This window comes from Lissotriton helveticus, chromosome 10 (assembly GCF_964261635.1).
Source record: "Lissotriton helveticus chromosome 10, aLisHel1.1, whole genome shotgun sequence".
Taxonomy (NCBI): Eukaryota; Metazoa; Chordata; class Amphibia; order Caudata; family Salamandridae; genus Lissotriton; species Lissotriton helveticus.
Window position 1 is genome coordinate 537,611,760 of NC_136071.1, and position 21,158 is coordinate 537,632,917.

Below are 21,158 nucleotides of genomic sequence, written 5' to 3' on the forward strand. Positions count from 1 at the left end.
AATAAAAGTATCCTAAGGGATGCTATCTTGTTAAAACCCTCAGATAAATGCAGTTAGGGCTATGATATGAAACATAAACTATGGAGGAAATACTCCAGTTATTGTTAGCTTTGAAAACAATAGCTTGCATGCCTACCATGCAAACCATAACGCACAAACCAAAAACTATATTATAGAAAGATGTAATACAAAAATAGTGAAATTAGTGACAGGATAAAAATGAAACTTTTGATTTATATTTGATACTGCCACTGAGGTGTTTGTAAAATGGTTTGCAAATGTCAACAGAAGCCGGAGATCCATTATTCGATATTAATCATGCTGCATAATACAAGTTAGCAGTTATTTATATTTCACCTAGCATCTTTTCAAATAAGTCTACTGAAAGTAGAATTACAGATTTTTTTATTATTGTGTAGTAATACACTAAGGTTGAGTCTTTTCATTCGATAAACACATGAATTCACATTTGTATTTTTGGAATAACATCACTTCCAAAACTGTAAATTGCAAAATTGCGGATCAGTGAATTATGAAAAGCTAAACATGTGTAACACAATTAAATGCATCCAAAAATACAGGCACACGTCAAGAAGGTATTGTAGGTTGCAACTCACAAACACTAACATTTTTAAACCTCTAAGTCACAGAACTATGTAACAGTCATGCATTAATGCCTTAAGCAAGTTATAAAAAATAGACAGACAGACAGATAGATAGAAAGATATATAGATAGATAGATGGATGATGGATGGATGGATGGATGGATGGATGGATGGATGGACGGACGGCCGGACAGACGGACAGACAGACAGACAGACAGACAGACAGACAGACAGACAGACAGACAGACAGACAGACAGACAGACAGACAGACAGACAGACAGACAGACAGACAGACAGACAGACAGACAGACAGACAGACAGACAGACAGACAGACAGGCAGGCAGGCAGATAGACAGGCAGGCAGGCAGGCAGATAGACAGACAGACAGACAGACAGACAGACAGACAGACAGACAGACAGACAGACAGACAGACAGACAGACAGACAGACAGACAGACAGGCAGGCAGGCAGGCAGATAGACAGGCAGGCAGGCAGGCAGATAGATAGATAGAGATAGATAGATAGATAGATAGATAGAAGATAGATAGATAGATAGATAGATAGATAGATAGATAGATAGATAGATAGATAGATAGATAGATAGATAGATAGATAGATAGATAGATAGATAGATAGATAGATAGACAGATAGATAGATTTATAGATAGATAGATAGATAATAGATAGATAGACAGATAGATAGATAGATTTATAGATAGCTAGATAGATAGATAGATTGCATTGAATGCAATTTTAGATTGTTTGGGCTCATGCTTCCCCACCGTGAACCCATAGGTGATCCGCCGGTCTGCACCAACTGCAGGGAGGTCCAACAGAGGTTGTGGCTGTGCCTCACTAGAACAGCACACCAGTGAGACCAAGCAACGTTCTATTCATGTTTGACACTACGAGGGGCTATGGGGCGAGCAGGCTCCCAGATGTGAAGGCAACCAGTAATGGCGGTGGGAGCACATAGGTCCATTGGGGATAGGCAGGAGAAAAATGTTCAGTCTAGAGACGAGACCTACCATGCTCTTACTCAGGCAGGGAGCAGCAAGCCATACACTGGAGAACCCCAGCACCGGCACCCTAGTGTCAGGCCTGTAACCGGACTGCAGAAACGGGTAAATGTCAACATCCGGAGCTGGTCTGTCCCACCCCAGATGCATGCCTACAGACTGCGGAGAAGCAGGCCTACCATCCTCCAGGTCCTATCTTTGCACCCACAGCACACCCTAGAATTACCCTTAATAGTTGGATTGGAAGTCTTCTTTCTGGAACACGGCAAAACGTCCAGTCGCAGCAGCCATCACCTGAAAGCAAGAACAAAAAGGGCAGTTACTTCTTGGCTGGCAATGGCGCTAATCCTCCGGTCAATCCCCAGAACATGGTGGGCCCTGGAGCTGCCGAAGCCCGTCCCCTAATGTTAACGATACGCCAGACGTAACAATTGCTGCACCTCCTCTTACAGCTGCAACAGATTTCTCAGGCACTGATGGGCAGCACTTTGCAGTTACACACAGAATCCAGCCTTACCTCTCAATCTGCCGTTCAGGCAGAGGTTGCCTGAACCTCGGATAGAGGTAGTACAAGCAGACAATGGGGGGTTGGCAGAACCACAAGGAGCAGTGAAAAGGCTAAACACAAATTCAGGAGTTGTGCAGGACAGATGGACGCTCACAGCATGCCCAGGTTGCAGTAGGTGGCTGCTCTGACAAGGTGTATTGGCTGCGCATAGCACCCTGTGGCTCAGTAGGCCCCATGCTCTAGTGGCGTCATTCGACCTGAAAGGCTACAAAATCATGCCCCATGGGCCTTGGCAAAATGCTGCTGACTTCACTATACACCCCAACCATGTTGCGTACCTCTAGGTGTCGAATAATATGGTATAGCTTTGGAGTGTGTAACCTGGCATAAGCAGGATCTTAATAGTATGACCATCTTGGTGCCCGATAAAAGTGGTATTTAAAAAATGTTGTGCTCTCTCTTATACTCCAAGTTATTTGTAAGCTTGCAACATGAGTGTCCATGCGTTTTCTTAAGATTATTCAAGAAAGTGAAACAGAAGTAACATGAAAACATTTGGTTTCATATTCTGGCAAGATAAAAAGCCTATATGCTCATCGTGATTTTTATGTTCAAACTATGGGGAAATGTGCTCCAGAGAGAAAATATTCCCAGCATAAATCCTGGTAAAATCAAAAGAAAATTAATTTTAAATACTGCAGCAGGAGAGGTGATATCTCTCACTTTTCTTGGGTCATTGAATATCCCAGACATCATGTGTTAGACTGCTGCCTATATATACCTAGAAATATACTGAAATATCCCCAGAAGTTACAGGTAACATCAGTGTGTGCTTCAATGTTACAGACCAGCAAGGAAGCTGCTTATGTGCCACAAATGAGGAAGCTGTGAATGCAATAATTAAATTATGGATTATTACGTATTGGGGAGAGACACTTCTGTGAAGCATCCTATTTTATTAGACTCAAAATGCAATTCTTAACAAGGTACTGAGTATTGAATAAAATGTAGCCTGATGTCCTGCAATTTCCTGCAACCTAAGCACTTTCTCAGGGAACCATAGCTCTCAGAGAAGCATACCCTGAGTCCCAGATTCACAAAACACCTTGGGTTATTACCCTGGCTGTGTCCTAACATATGGGCTTGCTACAGTTTCAAATACTACCAAGGTCTGTATCAGAGTCTAACAACATCTAACATAATCCATGCCCAGCATCGAGGGACTATTTCAGGCATGATGATGACACAAGCTCTATATTAGAACAGCACTTGCTATTTTCATCTATGGACAGTTTTAGCAGCCGCGATTGCTACACCCAGTCATGTCTACTCACTCGAAAAAGATGTTGCCAGAAGATGTCAGTGCCTAGGGCCTTCTCCTGCTCGAAGTCAGTTACATGGTCAGTTACTTCTACACTGACCTACCTCTACATAAGTTCAGTTGCAAAAGAGTAGCGATGGGAGGGACAAGAGAAGTGGATAGTGGCAAGGAAGATTACAAGGGACAACGGGAGTATAGGCGTGTTGGTGAGATGCACACATGATGCGAAGGGCACAGAAAGCTCTTCCAAAAGGTTCCGAAAGTCAATCTCAATAGATAGAGGGGCCTAAGAGAGTCGTCTTTAAATATGAGGTTTGGTATCTGTAATTAAAGGCATGACCTAAAACATGACCCTAATGTTTGGCAAATCCATAAACATGTTTTTCTCTGCAGAGAAAATAACAAAAAGTAATCTACACTGTATCTTACAAGATGTCTCTGTCTCTCTGAGATACTTCTTTTCCAGTCTGGACTTGTCGTCAAAAGAAAATCAGTGCATTCTGTTGGATGGAATGCAATTGAAGTTAGAACTAAACAAATTGGACTAATTCACCTGAAAACAATGTCCGATGAGAGGAAGGGTTAGGACTGGAAAATTTGTGTCCCTGGCATCTGATCACCCCTCTTCTCTTACCTGTGCTTCTTCCTTTATCATAATAAAATGTGCATACTGGCACACAGCTATCAAATGATTAATTGTTGCTTAATCCTTTAAAGTCAGTGTTTAATTTGTGCCAGCAGTTGAAGGTGGGGGTGGGGCATTTGAGACCTATTGTAATTTCTTATGTTGAGTTAAAGACATCCCCCAGCTTTTGATTGTTTTTTTCAGTGTCCTTCAAAAATTCTTGCTTGCCAGTGGTCAGTCCTGCCTCTTTGTCCCTCCTTTCTCTCTTCCGTCCCTCCCATGCAGCAGGGACTAAGTACTGTTTCATCACATTACAGTTCTTTGTCTGTTCTCTGGGGGACTACTTTATTTATTTGCTTCCTGCACTTTTTCTGTTTACCTGTGTGTAGTTTTGGTACCCTAACTGATTACATTTAAAGATAGTTTTCCTCCCTCCCACCTCCTCCTAATTCCACAGTTGTATTGGGGGTCCTTTTTAGGTTTCGCCCTGGCGTTGCAACTGCGTAGCAGTTGCTCCGCCCAGAGCGAAATCTCATGATCCTACATATGGGGCTTCGTTCCGCCTCTGTCTCCCATTGGCTAGCTCCATAAATGGAGGCTAGCCATTGGGAGACAGAGGCTGTCAATCACGCTTTCCCATGAAAACGCGATTCGGGGGCATTTCTTGGTCTTTTTTTAAGTCCTGCCCCTTTGTCCTGGGCCGCGCTGTCATTGGCTGGCCGGCCCGGGACCTGACTTGTTATACTTGTTAACCATAACTAGATTTAAAGACACGTTGACTTTCGTCTACATTAAAATAATACATCATGAGTTCATAACCTCTGTTTCAGAAGAAGACAAGAACAGGTGCAACTGCACTTCTGTATTAAAATTGTTGTTTGCTTTTATGTCCTTTAACCGGAAGCCCGTGCCGTCTGCTTTGGTAAACCCCGTGCTGAATATGCGCATGCTCTTTGAGAAACTACGGTCGGAGACGAGAGGAGTGTGCACATCGTTTCGCGTCTGTTACAGACTTAAAGTAAGTCTATAAGGCTGCATATACTGACATTATCCTGGCGTGTTGATTTGTTACAACTGTGTCCTTCTTCCGAGCCTAGTGGTTTATTAAAACTCTTGCCAAGGGCGGGTGCGGGCCATCATTCCACACCCTACTCGGTGGAGGTTACGGTAGTGCCCCCGGAAAGCCGACCAGTGACGCAGATAGGAGCTGTCAGGAAATCCAAGCTCTTGTCCCGGTACAGCACGTGTACAAATGCTCGTGGGGCCGTGCGCATGGCATTAAGGACACGTATCTAAAATAAATTGAAATGCTTTCGACTGACTATTTTTGAATGGGGCAGAGCTGGAAACGTGGTTGTTTCCCACGGTGAGATTAAGGTTTACTTCTCAAAATTGTAGTCTCAGGCAGGTCATAGTTGCTTGTGTTGAATTTAGCATCCGTGACGTGTTATTTTGTATACACAATGTGTCATTTGGGTGCTAGGGCAAACTGAGGTCACGACTGCAGTTCTTATAAATTCATCGTTTATCGCTTGCCATCTATGGCCCCAATACTACATGCTCATGGTGCTATAGTACTCTTCTCTTGTTTACACTCCACCCCTAAACTTCAACTTTGATAACTATATCTGTTGAAGAGCTTTAACTTGATGCCTGCTGTCCGCTTCCTCCCAGTAAATCAGACACATTGCTCTAAATCCTTTAATTGACCTTTCGTTTCTTCTCAGTCACCGTCTCTACCACATTTATATTCCGAAAAGTCTCAATATCCATCTCTGATATTAATCACTACGGCCAGCTTGGACGCCTAGTCTTTCTGATAAGATAAATTGACAATCCTTGAGGTGGGAAAAATGAACACATGTTCTGAACATAGACATTGCATAAAACGCACTGTTCTAAAAGAAGGGCATATTACTAGTAGCCATTCTCTAATCACCTTTCTAAATGAACACCTGCAGGCCTACCCTCTTCTGTGTAAGTGGCGTTTAACCTTGTTTTCTCGAAGTTTTACCTACACCTTAAAGAAGACAGCTGCATAGTTACCACATCCTTGTGACTGGGGGTGAATGTTTACATTGTTCAGCATTCCGTCCATCGTTTGTTCTTTTGCTTCCGTTGTCCTAAGTGGTCTGAGATTGTGTGTCACATGTTGCAAACCTGGCTGGTGATGTTAGCCTCTCATCCTTCCAGACTGGGAAAACAATCACCAGTTCACGAAGCTAACACATCTATGGAGTACTACATGCATGTGTTGCTGCTTCATGGAGTGTGCATATGCTGTATATTGTGTGGTAATCACTTTTCTCATATGTAGTGCTGTGCTGCCGACACATTAAACAAAAAAGTATAATTTACAGTGGCCCACTATTTGCCCATCTTAATAGTGAACACAATGTTAGGGTAAATATGTAGCAGGCTGGAGAAATAAAACACAATACATTCTACACTGTTTAAACCTTTTCGTGTTTTGGTTACACTGATTATTGGAATGAGTGGTCGATTAATATATATTTGAGCCCTTCTTAGAGATTTTATGTTGTGATCATGTTCTTTATGGTAATATATGTTCCGAAATCTCGATCACTGGTCTTTAACGTAATTTCGTTTGATTTTGAGGTTTCAAAAATAGCCATTTCCCAAGGGACCGGGTGGCACAGCATCCGGAGTCTATACACCTCTAGGTGATAGCTCTAAAACTGCCAAAGTCAGCAGGGAGTGTTTTTATAAAGGTGCGACCCTGAGGAATGTTCTTGTAAGTATGAATGCACAGTGGGAGGTGCGTCTGTGCCAATGTACCTGAATGCGTGCGGCGCGAGGGGTGTTGCTCCGAGTGCAGAGATTTCTGTGCCAGTGCGGGGTGAGTGGTGTTCTACAGGAGAAGGGGTGGGCCTGTGTGGATGCAGGAGAAGGGGGTGGCCCTGTGTGGATGCAGGAGAAGGGGGTGGGCCTGTGTGGGTGTAGGAGGACGGGTGGGCCTATCTGTGAGTGCAGAGGCAGGGGGGTTGCATGTGTAAGTGCTGATACAGGATGTGTGCCTATGTGAGTGCAACAGGAGAGGCGTTTGTGAAAGCCAGGGGAGGAGAAGTGGTTTCCTTGTGCAAGTGCAGGGGATGAACAGTGCTAGTGTGAGTTCAGAGTGATGAGTGTGTCTTTGATAGTGCAGCCAATTATTTGTACTGGCCATGCTTGTTTCTTAACTTCCTGACATTTTGACGCAGCGTGAACACATTACTTTTTGTGGTCCAGCCCACGTAGTTCAACTTGTCTGATTGCAAAAGGCCTACTGTGTGCCTACAACCTGTCCATTGCTTACCATTGGTTGTGTTTATTGTCAATCTCATTTATTTGCTTCTTATTCGATGGCTTTTTTTGTCTCGGATTGTACTCCGTGAGAGTGCATAGGTTTATCAGCTCTTTTCTTCTGTCCCCAGTGTGATCCCCACAAAATTTCCACCCCCCTATGTTCAATGTTTCTCTCTCAGAGCTGTTGGCAATGTAAATAACAATGCCATTTATTTATAAGTAAAAAAAAAAAAAAGAAATGTCATGAGCAATGCCAATAGCTCTAACTTTTCCAAAGGCGAAACCATTGTATTGTAAATGCTTGTTTCACTATGCCTTTCCTTGGTCATATTTTTTAGGCTTTTAACAATTTTTGCTGTCGACCGTCATTTGCGCTTTATTTTAGTAGGATGTTAGTTTGGGTTAGGGCGTTGTTTTACGAGGATTGGGCTTGTTATTTCTCTACTCGAGTGGCCGGCCAGTAAAGTCACTTTGTAATTTTGTATATTGCCTCTCACAACATGTGGTCTCCTTTATTAATTACAGCCTGTTGCCCCATCCTGTGTTGACCAAGAATATTTTTAATTGCGCACTGTGGTCAGTCAGGGCATACAGGACTACAAATCGTTGATTTCAAATACTCTTTATTGTATTATACCAATATAGGTCAGGTCAGGATTATAGGTAATAAAGTAGGAGATAGGGAAGAGAGTTCATGTTTGAGCGGGTCAGTTCCTTCACTGTGTCCCAGATTAACTCCTTTCTATCTCTGATGTCTGGTTCTTCGGTACTGGTTCCTGGTCATTCCAGCAGAAGAGGCGATATGATCTACTTCCCTCAAAATGAACAGATAGGACAACAAGTCAGGCGTCTGTACAGTCAGTCTTAATATGAAGGTGAACCCTTCACCGTCATCCAGGGTGCTCTGAAGTACCTTAAGCTGCAAGCACTGTCGTTAGTGTCACATATGACCACAACCTTCTAGTGCCTTTAAATACACATGCACATGCAGTGGCGTACCAAAAACCCTAAGGGTGCCCCTTTTTCCACCTGTTTAAGGAAAAGAGGCCCAAAAATGGTACTTGCCTTAAGCCACAACCATCCTGGGCCAAGGCTGAGGAAGTCCCACCGCCCTGCTCTTCTTCTGGCCGGTTTGACTCTGGCGCAGTGCATCCTGTTGCTATCCTGCCGCTTCCCGTCGATAACTCCTCCGTCTTCTGGCTCTCGTTCTGGTCCTCGCTGTCTCGCCTCTCCCACAGTGTCGTCTGTGCTCCTCCTTTTCCCCTCAACTCTGCTCCGGCGTCTTCCTGCTTCACCTGATCCTCTTTGCTCCTCAGCCTCTCAACCGACGTCCCGCCCGTCATTTACGCCTTCTTCCTCACGTCCGCCTGCAGTGCTGTAACGCCGACTCCCTCCTCTGAGTGTCCCGAGCCTGCTGCCATATTGAAAATCCTGTCAGAGGACGTCACGGGATTACACGCATGTTTCCAGGCACAGCGAGGTTCCTCCTGCATGATGTTGACAGCCGTGGGTGGAAAGCGGTTGTCTGCAGATATATCGGACTTCTAGGTTGCAATGCGGGTTTATCAATCCAAAAAATGCGCAAGTTACCTTCAATCTTATCGATTCTTAAATGCGCGAGTTATGTTCAATCTTATTGATTCTTAAATGCGCGAGTTACGTTCAAGCTGCGTGGCGTACGGCCGGCGGAGGGTTTTTTATGCGGTACTGGACGAGCGTTGTTGGGTTTCCAAGTGTGTGGAAACAAAGACAGTTCAGTTCTAAACACCAAAAATAAATTTGGGACAGTCCCTTTGTCCGATGATTGAAAGTGTGTGCCTGAAAATAATGGCTGTCGTGGCCGGGACCGCCACAGCCGCTGCAGTGCATTGCCTCACAGTGCTGACATGCTGCACTACACCAGACTGCCTGTGAGGCACCGCAGTTAGGGCCCAATTACAATGGCAGGTGGACAAAGTCACGGAAAACGGGACCGACCACCAGAGGTGGGACGGTCCGGTGGGGGCAATCAAGATGCGACTGCCACCCTGGCGGTCGCATCCCGCACCTTTTGCAATGCACCGCAATGTAAAAGTGGCATGTTGTGCATTGACATGCACAACGTGACAGGCACCGCGCGGTGCCTGCCACCTTGTTCATGCCAATGTAGGGGTGTACCATGGGTACCCCCCAAGTGCACCTCCACCCCCGAATACCCTTCGGGCCCCCAATGCAAAGCACAGCATGCCTTTCCATGGCAGCATTGCCGCCATGGAAAGTCCCTAATCCACCCACATCATAATATGGCGGGCGGTGCCTGCTAGGCACCGCCTCCATATTATGGGACCGCACGGTAGGCAATTGTAACGGTCTTTCCGCCCGCCGCTGTACCCCCACCTTTGTAATATGGCGGGGGTAATGGAAGGAGGGGCGGACAAATATGTCAGGCAGATCACCACCGTACATAACCTGGAGGCAGCCTCAGAGTTCGGGACACACATTTGTTTCATAGCAGGTTCAGGTGGATTGTGTTGGCCTTATAACTAGAGTAAAGTGTTTTGTTTGGGCGCTGTTTTGCCCAATCGGTTTTATGAGTCTGCATCTCAGGACTCCCCCCTCCCTTCAGCTGCCACATGTTGACTCTTAATTTTTCGGTTCCCACAGTAAATGTATTCCAGCTCTGGTTGCGCACTTGTCTCATTAAAGCAGCTTTTGCACCCACTTGTGTAGCAGTTTATTAGGATGCGCCATCTCTCCCGATATCACACTTACAGTTGTAGTATCATAAACCTCAGCAGGCCCTGAATGTTAGATTCTCTCTCCCTGGTGGTGAGGTGCATTTGAGGGCTCTATAATTGGAAGATGAGTCCCGCAATTACAAAACTGGTGCTTGTTTAAATATTTAGAATCAAATGTTGTAATGAATTGCGTTTATCAGTTCACAAGCAGGAAAACCAAAACATTTAACTAGTGGTTATATGCAACCGAGTCACAGACGAGTTACAGTGTAATGCGTGAGGGTGCAAACCATAATGGGACGCTGACTGGGCTCTTCCTTCAGTGGGCAGAGCATGTGATGTTAATAGTATTGAACTCCGCAAGGTGGTCGAGAAATTAGGAGGTGAGGCTTGTTTGTTTTAGCACATCTGTGATTTGCTTGCACTTTGGTGCCTGCCTGGGTCCCTGCAAAACCTCATCTTCATAGAGCAGGGTACTTTTCTGGTCTCTAGAGACGCTCCATTCCGCGTGCCCAATAAAAGTCTCGTTCAGGGCTTTAAGATGTCCGGGTCACCGACAGTTTTTAAAAGTGGGCATTGAACCAGAGGGAGCCTGCTCTGTTTTGCCCTGGTTTTCCCCCACACACCGGAGTCGAGGTTCACATGGAAAAAATTCATGTTACAAGAAACGTGGGGGAATATCAGCAAGGGCCTGCAATAATTATCGCTCAGCACGCTTAGCGCGAGGATAATTATCGCCGGCTAACGATGAATTTTATCGCTGAGATAGCGTGCTATCAGCAAAGCTTATCTCAACAGCGATAAAATTCCAGGCGCTAGCTGCCAAATGTGCGATTATCGCTGGAAATCCAGTGATAATCGCACAACGTTTGGCGATAGCTTTTTGCTAGGGCAGGGCAAGGCAGGGCAGACTCAGCCATGATATCCATCTTCCATTGGATGTCATGGCTAAGTCAGATGAAAAGCAGGCGTAAGGAAAGTGGCGATAACCGCGGTTTGCGCTACTTTTCTTATCGCTCTGCAGGTTAGGGTGAGACTAGATAATAGAAGAAATGTCGCTTAGCGACATTTCTCACGTTCTTTTGGGAAGGAACGACCACTTTGCATCTTATTAGAGATGCAAAGCTGGGCATTAATGGAAAGGGAGCTAAGGCAAGGATTCAAGTGATAGCGTGACCTTGCTAATAAAACAATAAAATTATCGCTGCTTTTTGGCCAAAAACAGATGCAAAAGCGGCGATATTTTTATTGCGCCACCTTGATGATATGCCCTGTGATTGTATAACCAAACAGCTCTACAGCAGCGCATTGATTCATTACCCAAAGCCAGTCTTTAAAATTTCCAGCTGACCTTCTGCAGACTGCCCTCCAGCTACATAACAAATCTACCACTCATTAAATGAATGAATGAATGAATGAATGAATGAATGAATGGAAAGAGCATTTGTATATTGCGGCGTTCACTCCAAGGAGCATCTTGGGGCTTTGCGGACAGAGAAAGAGAGGAGTCTGGCGATGTTGTACAGAGGAAGGGGAACTGAAAGAGGGAAAATTAAATTAGTGACAGATTAAATTAGTGAAAGCGCTAGGTGGTCAGGGGTGGCAAAGATCCATGTTTTAAGGAGCTTCCTGAATGTGAGTTTCGTATGAGTGTGCCTCAGCTGAGTGGGTAGGGTGTTCCAAGCTTTTGTCCCCAGTACCGCCATGGTCTTCCCACCTCGGATTTTTAATTTGAAACTGGGGACAGTTAGCAGATTCTCTGATGTGGACCGCAACGTGTGGTTGGTGTTATAGGGCTTGATTTTGGATCTTAAATATTCAGCGCCAGTTTCACTTATAGCTTTGTAAGTGATGGTCATGATTTTAAAGAGAATCTTTTTGTGGACTGGTAACCAATGAAGTACTTTGAGTGCCTCAACTGAGGAAGAGTGCCAAGGGGGCCTGATTACCAACCTCGCCGCAGATTTCTGGACCACCAGCAGTCTTTTTGTGACCATCCTTTTTGTTCCTGCCTATAGACTGTTGCAGAAGTCCAAAAGAGATAGGAGCAGGGCTACTGCAACAGTCTTCCTGGCGGGTAGTGGGAGTAGGTCAAAACATTTCTGGAGAGTTTTTATAGTTTGGAAACACATGCCTGCGATGATAAGTGCTTGCTTGTGACAGAATAGTGTGGGGTCGAATTTTATTCCTAAGTTTCTAGCAGTGTCAACTGTAGTAGGTGGGGCATCAGAGACCGAGGGCCACCATTGGGTGGGTCTAAAAACTTTGGACTTTCCGAAGAGCATGATTTCTGTTTTGGAGCTATTACATATGAGGTGATTTAGTTTCATCAAGTTCATTACTGCGGTGAGACAGTGATGGAACTTCTCTTCTAATGCTGTGGGATTTTTGTCCAGGGTGAGGATCAGCTGAGTGTCATATTCTTATGCAATTGATTCAATATCGAAAGTCGCTATCAGAAAAAGAAGTGGTGACATGTAAAGATTAAAAATGGGTAGGGCTCAGGGATCAGCCCTGGGGAACCCCCGATGACAGCCGCTTTCCTCCTGATTTGTAACTAACTAGTGTTACAATCTGATGCCTTTTGCCTACGAATGATGTAATCCAGGCTAGAGCCTTGTCTTTTATTCCGTTGTTCTTTAATCTGTCTCTCAGAATGTCATGAGAGGCAGTGTTGAACGCTGCCGATAGATCCAACTGAATCAGTACTGCCTTCCTTGCCCTGATCCAAGTCAAACTTGAGGGTATCGGTGGTGTGTAGCAGCACTGATTCAGTTGTGTGGCCTGGTCTGAAGCCTGATTGCTTGGGATGTAGGGTATTAGATTCCTGCAGAAACTCATTAAGTTGTGCATTGACAAATTTTTCAGTAATTTTGCTAAGACAAGGTAGTAGTGAAATAGGTCTGAGGTTGGAGAGGGTGGTGGGGTCCGGAAGTTTCTTTTTTTGAAGTGGCTTGACAGCAGCGGTTTTCCAGATGTCAGGGATTTTTGCCAGCCCTAAAGTGGCATTGATGATGTGGTTGATAACGGGATTTACTGTGTCTACTAGTGCATGTAGGATTTTTGGCGGTCAAGGGTCGAAAGGTGAGCCTGACTTACAGGAAAGGATGGCCTGCCTGGATTGTTCTAGATTCATTTCTTTAAAGCCTGTAAGTTTCTTTTTTGTTCCTTCCTCCTGGGTCCTGATTGGCTGGGGTGTTATTTCTGAGAAGTCTTTCTTTAGGTTTTTAACTTTTTTTGTCGAAGAACTCAGCAATCACATTGCATAGTTCCTGTGAGGGAGGGATTTCACGCTCTAGATTTGTAGGGTTAATGAAGGATTTTACTATATTAAAAATAGTTTTCTGATTGTCATCCGCCCTGTTTATAAGATTGGCGTAGTGATTGGTATGCTTTAAGTGCTGATTTGAAAAGCTTCATATCTTCAGCCTCATAGTGTTTCCCCCACTGTTTTTCCGTTTGTCTACACAATCCTATCAAGTCCTTCATGCGAGGGGTGAACCAAGGGGCTAATTCATATTTGATGGTGTTTTTTTTGTGGAGCTAAAGTGTTGGCCATTGACGGCATCCATTCATTAAATAGGTTATTGTCGGTCTCCAGATTTCTGGTGAGTAAGGGTTTGGTGACTTCCGCCAAGCTCTGTAGGTTGTTGTTTTCTATCATGCTCTTCCATTTCCGTGTGGGGCCCGAATTACTGGATTTGTTTGTCATTTGGGCATTCTTATAGACAAAATTGAAAGGATTTAACTTATGGTCTGACCACGTTATCGAGACCAGAGTGTCAACCATTAGATCAGTCACGTTAGTGCATATCCCATCCAGGGTGTGTCCTGCTAATGTGTGGGCCCTCAAGTCTGTTGTTTTAGACCCAGAGAGCTTATGATTTCTAAGAAGGTCTTGGTGTTAGGACTATTGGTGGCTTCTAAATGAAGATTGAAGTCACCTAGGATGGTAAAATAAGAGTATCGGACCACAAGGGAGCTTAGACTTTCTCCTAGGGTGTCAAATTGCCCACTGATCCCGGGGGCCAGTAGACAAGGGCCCCAGCGAGCGTTGTACAGTTGTCTAATTTGAAGTAAAAGCAGAAACGTTCTGCGTCCTTCAGCTCAGTGATATTAGTGATAGAGCATTTCAAATGGTCTTTATAGATTATGGCTATTCCTCCTCCCTTTCTACAATTTCTATCTAGTCTAGAGATGGTATATCCCTGGGGGAGTGCCTGTACTATGTCTGGGTTGGAGCATTCTGTCAGCCATGTTTCTGTGACAAAAAGGCAGTCGTGATTGTGGTCTGTCAACATGTCGTGGTTGTGTAGGGCATTTTTTGCTAATGATCTTGCGTCTATAAGGCCGCAGTGAAAAAGTTCATGAGAAGTTTTGTCCTTGGGAGGGATGCTATGCTCCACCCTCGTGCTAGACTCGTGATTGATAGAGCATTTGAATGTGTCACAAGTGAGGGAGCCTTTACTGATTTCCGTAAGTGATACGGTTTGGCAGTTTCTAACCTATGAGTTAAGTGCACGTAATTCGTCCATGGTGTATTGGATATTTGGTTTTGTGCTGGCAGCATTTCTGGCCCTGGCCACGATCTGGATGTGGAGGGGCCCAGACGGGCTTGCCTTTGGCGCGCCTTCGGTGTGCCATTGGTGCACCCGCTGCGCGCGTCTGCTGCGTGTCCGGTGCAGCATTCAGTTTAAATCCCCTCGAGGTTCCTGCCACTTCGCCGGCGAGCTGCCCGGGGGTGGGCATGTCCTCTCTGGGCGGAGCTGTATTTCTCTGCACAAGTGGCACTAGGTAGCTGTGGCAGACCGGAAACGCAGCCCTGACTGCTCAAAAATTTTGCAAGTGCGCGGTGCAGAAGAGCCTCTATCCAAGGTAAGGGCCTAACAAAGCGGCCGTTTACTGGAGTCAGATGCAACAAATGTGGGCACAATGAGATTCAAAAAGGCAATAGTGCAATTTGAGGTAACTTTGAAAAGTTAACAACAACAGTACTTGCGCAGTATTAAAAAGCGTTTCTCGCATTCCTCATTCGAACGCGAGGCACACAAATGTGTTTGGTTTTATGGGCGGCTCCCGAAGGCATTTCTTCAACTAAACTAATTACATGCTTAGGACTCTGGCCAGGGTGGCGAATCAGATTAGTCTCTCAATATTTTGTTGTGTACTAGTTTAATATCTTTTCTAATTCTAAGCCATTCTCGTGTACGTATTTCTATTTAAATGATTCTCATAGTCTTTACTGCAAACTTCAATGTACGTGGGTCTCTTTTATTCCAGTTACTTTTAAGCATTAATTCCCTGTACATTTTTTATAACCAATCAAAAATGCATATCACTACATCTGCCCGATGTTTTTTCTTTCTCTAATTGCCAGCACTTACTTTTCCTTCTAAAATGTTCCATGACTGCACATGAACATCGAACGCTTATGCTTCAGCATTTAACAATTTACTAGCTAATGTATGACATTTATGCACTTTTGAATTGACAAACCTGTGCTTTTAAAACACGGATATAATTCTGTGGTGTCACTTTGTGCTGAATTTCTCAAGTTAATTTTAATTATGTCCCTTCCAAATTGTATTTGTGCTGCTCCTAAATCCATAGTTACAAAGTGATGCTTGCTTGTTGACAAGAGCAATTCCCCGAGGAAAGCTTAAGAAGCTGTCATTGCAGCCAGTCACCTTAGCTTAAAAGACAATTCGCATTTTCAATGTATTTATTGTGCAAATTGATTCAATATTACTAACCATCCAGGGGTGACCTCAAAGTTCTATAGGAGAGGATAGTTCATCAAAATGAATGTGTTGAATAGCACCACATACGCCGTAATTAAATAGCCATTTAAACATTATCTTGGTCAAATACATGAAAGTGCCTGGTTATGTGGAAAATATACCTTGACACAGTACTCCTAAGAAAAGGTAGGTTAATGCGACCCCCTCCACTCCCCAAGTTGGATCTTCCTCACCCTACTATGTCCTTCATTCTGTGTCTTCTACCTCATTCCTTTTCACTGGATACCTCTGCCTCATCCCTCTTGCTCCTTCACTTCCCCTTGGTCTTTTCATGCTAGCATCCTCTATTCTTCAGTCTCGTCTCTTCTCCCTTTGGCTCTTTTGGCTCTTTTTTTCTGCTTCACATGCCCTTTTTAGAGATCCCGTCCCCCAGTTTTTTCACCCAACTTAAAGCCCTGGACATCTCATTTTTTAGATCGAACTTGAACAGCGCATGCGCTGCTCAGAGGCATGCAGTAGTAGAGAATGACTTTGAAGCCCCGTCCATATTTTTAATTGTCTTGAGACCTTGTCCTTCATAAATGCTGGCTTCCGAGTCGTTATTAGGCTTGTTAGTCTCTCCTTGGTACCGCCTTGTCTGCAATTGTTACCTCCCATAACAACTAGACCTTTTACTGGTGGTGTTACATTTTCTTCTATATGTTAGTGAGCAGAATTTTCTTTAATGCTCTTCCCCTATTCCACGCACGACATCGCATTAAAAATAGCAATGCCTTTTATATATGTGTTGGGTTTAGAACACATAAATAAAAGGCATTGTCATTTACAGTGCCAATAGTTAAAACGCTTGCAAAAGGACACCTACTGCATGGAAAATACTTGTTTCCAAAGTTGTAAGTATGCACATTTCCACTGAGACACTGTTTTTGCTTGGTCGTTGTTGGACGGCGACCTCAGGGGCGAGCAGGAAGTGTACCTGACCACCCTGGGGCCCACCTTCCTAAATACAAAGACAAGCACTGGCGGGAAACTTCTCAGGGGGAGAGTCTCGAATCTAGGATCGTACACACTATACCAGCACCACACGACAAAGAGACACCACACCGTAGCTTCTTAAGAACGTTTCTTTATCTCGTGATTCAAAAGGATCTTTATGATCGGCAAAGGCAGGTATTTACAAATAGGGCGAGGGACCATAGAGTCTCGGTCAGGGTAGGGGTAGCGGGGCAGTTTTATGATTCAATGTCAATATCGGTGCGTATCCGGCGCACAGCTCTCAATCCTCGAGCCGGGGGATACGATGCAATCTTTGGGGTCCAGCCGGACCAGGAGAGTCAGGGAGCCGCAAGTCACTCAGCAGGGCTCCAGCAAGATGTCGGAGGTCTTACGATCTTCAGGGGAGCCGCGAGTCACTCAGCAGGGCTCAGTAGTTCCAAAGTTGCAAGGGGAGCCGCGATGCACTCAGCAGGGCTCAGATGTTCCGAAGTTGCAAGGGAGCCGCGAGTCACTCAGCTGGGCTCAGTTGTTCCAAAGTTGCAGGGGAGCCGCGAGTCACTCAGCAGGGCTCAGGTGGTTCCAGCAGAAGTCCTGCTCCGCCAAGCGAGCCGCGACCACGTCAGCAGGGCTCTCGTCGTTCCAGAGTCGAATCTGAAGATAGCATCCCCAGTTATAGGACTGCTCCTCTTTGATCTCCGGAGTTCTGGTATGCGGGGGTCGTGGCACCTGGAGGCCGCTTGTTGGGGTTTCCTGCCACGCGGCCCTTTGATCCATTCATGTCAGGTTCGGGATGAGTCCCAGACACACAGCAGGCGTGGAGCCAGCCTTCAGGGTGGCCGGAGGGGCGATCGAAACCCATCTCTCGAGGAGAGGTTGGAGGTGTGAGAGAAACTGCTCCTCCCTCTCTCACTCAAGGAGAGCGCGCTGTCCTCCAGCAAGGGTGGCGCCTCTCGAGCCTAGGCCACGGATCTAGCAGCCATCTTAGATGCCGGGAAGTGGGCACACAGGGCCTACGGGCCAGGAAGATGGAGGAGTCCGGGGACGGGTGTGGGTAACATGGAGGGAAGGGTTGGCTAGGTCGGGGGACTCAGGGGTCGGTTGTGGGGTACAGCTCGGGAGGGGGCGGCTAAGGGTCAGGGAGGACCACGCCACGAGGCCGGGTCTAACATGCGTCCCCCCCAGCTAAAAGTCGGGGAGAACTACCCATCCTCTTGGGGGTTCTCTTCGCTGAGGCGGAAGAACCTGGAGAGGCCGTCAGCGTTGGCGTGGTTGGTACCCGGGCGATGTTCTACAGTGAAATTCATCCCCTGGAGGGAGATCGACCATCGCAGCAGTTTGGGGTTCTCGCCTCTCATCTGCATCAGCCACCGCAATGGTCGATGATCCGTCTGGACTCGGAAATGGGTTCCGAACAAGTAGGGCCGTAACTTCTTTAGGGCCCAGACTACTGCGAACGCTTCTCGTTCGATGGTGCTCCACCTCTGCTCTCTGGGGAGTAGCCTCCGGCTAATGAAGGCTACAGGTTGGTCTAGACCTTCCTCATTCATTTGGGATAGTACGGCCCCAATGCTGGGTTCCGAAGCATCAGTCTGTACCACAAACTCTTTTGAATAGTCTTGGGGCTCGTAGCACGGGGGCGGTACACATGGCTTTCTTGAGGGCGTCGAACGCCCCCTGGCAGGCTGGGGTCCACTGCACCTTCTTGGGCTACTTTTTGGACGTTAGTTCTGTGAGGGGACCTACGAGGCTGCCGTAACTCCTGATGAACCTCCGGTAGTAGCCGGTGAGGCCCAGGAAGGCTCGTACCTAAGCATGAGCGTCAAATCCGTTCCGCTCGCGGATTTCGCGGATTTTCGGTAAATCCGCAATCCGCGAACTCCCGCGAATTTACCGAAAATCCGCGAATCCGCGAGCGGCGGATTCGGGGGGCAAAAGTTCAAGCCTTCAAGCTTGAAGTTGTAACTATTTTAGGATGGCGCCGGCAAGCTGCCAGCGCCATCCTAAAATTGTTACAAAGTCAGCTAAGTTAGCTTCAACAGGAAGCACTAATAGATAAAATAAAGCAGGTGCCTGAGCACCTGCTTTATTTTATCTATTAGTGCTTCCTGATCGGTCTCTGACCTTTTATACACACAAGAGGCATGGACTCGCATGGAAGCTGGATAGAGGCCTTTGCCACCTTGACTTTCATGAGCGCAATCCTCGTGCTGTTCCTGTGGCCAGGAGCTGAAGGGACCCCTGCGTCCTTCGGGGCTATTGCATGGTAACACACACATGGTCGCTGGAACTAGCTGAAGCTCAAATTCAGTGACTCATTCATCAGCCCAATAACAATCGTGACCGTCGTCGAGGCTGGGCAGGTGTGCCTTCTTCCCAAATCTACCGTCGAAAATCAGCTGTGATGCTGGATAGAGGCCTTTGCATCCTTGACTTTCACGAGCGCAATCCTCGTGCTGTTCCTGTGTCCAGGAGCTGAAGGGACCCCTGCGCCCTTCGGGGCTATTGCATAGTAACACACACATGGTCGCTGGAACTAGCTGAAGCTCAAATTCAGTGACTCATTCATCAGCCCAATAACAATCGTGAGCGTCGTCGAGGCTGGGCAGGTGTGCCTTCTTCCCAAATCTACCGTCAAAAATCAGCTGTGATGCTGGATAGAGGCCTTTGCATCCTTGACTTTCACGAGCGCAATCCTTGTGCTGTTCCTGTGGCCAGGAGCTGAAGGGACCCCTGCGCCCTTCGGGCTATTGCATAGTAACACACACATGGTCGCTGGAACTAGCTGAAGCTCAAATTCAGTGACTCATTCATCAGCCCAATAACAATCGTGAGCGTCGTCGAGGCTGGGCAGGTGTGCCTTCTTCCCAAATCTACCGTCGAAAATCAGCTGTGATGCTGGATAGAGGCCTTTGCATCCTTGACTTTCACGAGCGCAATCCTCGTGCTGTTCCTGTGGCCAGGAGCTGAAGGGACCCCTGCGCCCTTCGGGGCTATTGCATAGTAACACACACATGGTCGCTGGAACTAGCTGAAGCTCAAATTCAGTGACTCATTCATCAGCCCAATAACAATCGTGAGCGTCGTCGAGGCTGGGCAGGTGTGCCTTCTTCCCAAATCTACCGTCGAAAATCAGCTGTGATGCTGGATAGAGGCCTTTTCATCCTTGACTTTCACGAGCGCAATCCTTGTGCTGTTCCTGTGGCCAGGAGCTGAAGGGACCCCTGCGCCCTTCGGGCTATTGCATAGTAACACACACATGGTCGCTGGAACTAGCTGAAGCTCAAATTCAGTGACTCATTCATCAGCCCAATAACAATCGTGAGCGTCGTCGAGGCTGGGCAGGTGTGCCTTCTTCCCAAATCTACCGTCAAAAATCAGCTGTGATGCTGGATAGAGGCCTTTGCATCCTTGACTTTCACGAGCGCAATCCTTGTGCTGTTCCTGTGGCCAGGAGCTGAAGGGACCCCTGCGCCCTTCGGGCTATTGCATAGTAACACACACATGGTCGCTGGAACTAGCTGAAGCTCAAATTCAGTGACTCATTCATCAGCCCAATAACAATCGTGAGCGTCGTCGAGGCTGGGCAGGTGTGCCTTCTTCCCAAATCTACCGTCGAAAATCAGCTGTGATGCTGGATAGAGGCCTTTGCATCCTTGACTTTCACGAGCGCAATCCTCGTGCTGTTCCTGTGGCCAGGAGCTGAAGGGACCCCTGCGCCCTTCGGGGCTATTGCATAGTAACACACACATGGTCGCTGGAACTAGCTGAAGCTCAAATTCAGTGACTCATTCATCAGCCCAATAACAATCGTGAGCGTCGTCGAGGCTGGGCATGTGTGCCTTCTTCCCAAATCTACCGTCGAAAATCAGCTGTGATGCTGGATAGAGGCCTTTTCATCCTTGACTTTCACGAGCGCAATCCTTGTGCTGTTCCTGTGGCCAGGAGCTGAAGGGACCCCTGCGCCCTTCGGGGCTATTGCATAGTAACACACACATGGTCGCTGGAACTAGCTGAAGCTCAAATTCAGTGACTCATTCATCAGCCCAATAACAATCGTGACCGTCGTCGAGGCTGGGCAGGTGTGCCTTCTTCCCAAATCTACCGTCGAAAATCAGCTGTGATGCTGGATAGAGGCCTTTGCATCCTTGACTTTCACGAGCGCAATCCTCGTGCTGTTCCTGTGGCCAGGAGCTGAAGGGACCCCTGCGCCCTTCGGGGCTATTGCATAGTAACACACACATGGTCGCTGGAACTAGCTGAAGCTCAAATTCAGTGACTCATTCATCAGCCCAATAACAATCGTGAGCGTCGTCGAGG

General features: G+C 46.5%; 1 protein-coding gene across 1 annotated transcript in view; it reads left to right on the top strand.

The window, feature by feature from the left end:
• The first annotated feature begins 14,894 nt into the window (after positions 1–14,894).
• LOC144784359 (hemoglobin subunit beta-1-like) overlaps positions 14,895–21,158 on the top strand; it is an 83,853-nt gene continuing 77,589 nt past the window's right edge. The window contains exon 1 of the mRNA XM_078663085.1: positions 14,895–14,979. The gene's annotated coding sequence lies outside the window, so the exon portion shown is untranslated. The remainder of the gene's footprint in view (positions 14,980–21,158) is intronic.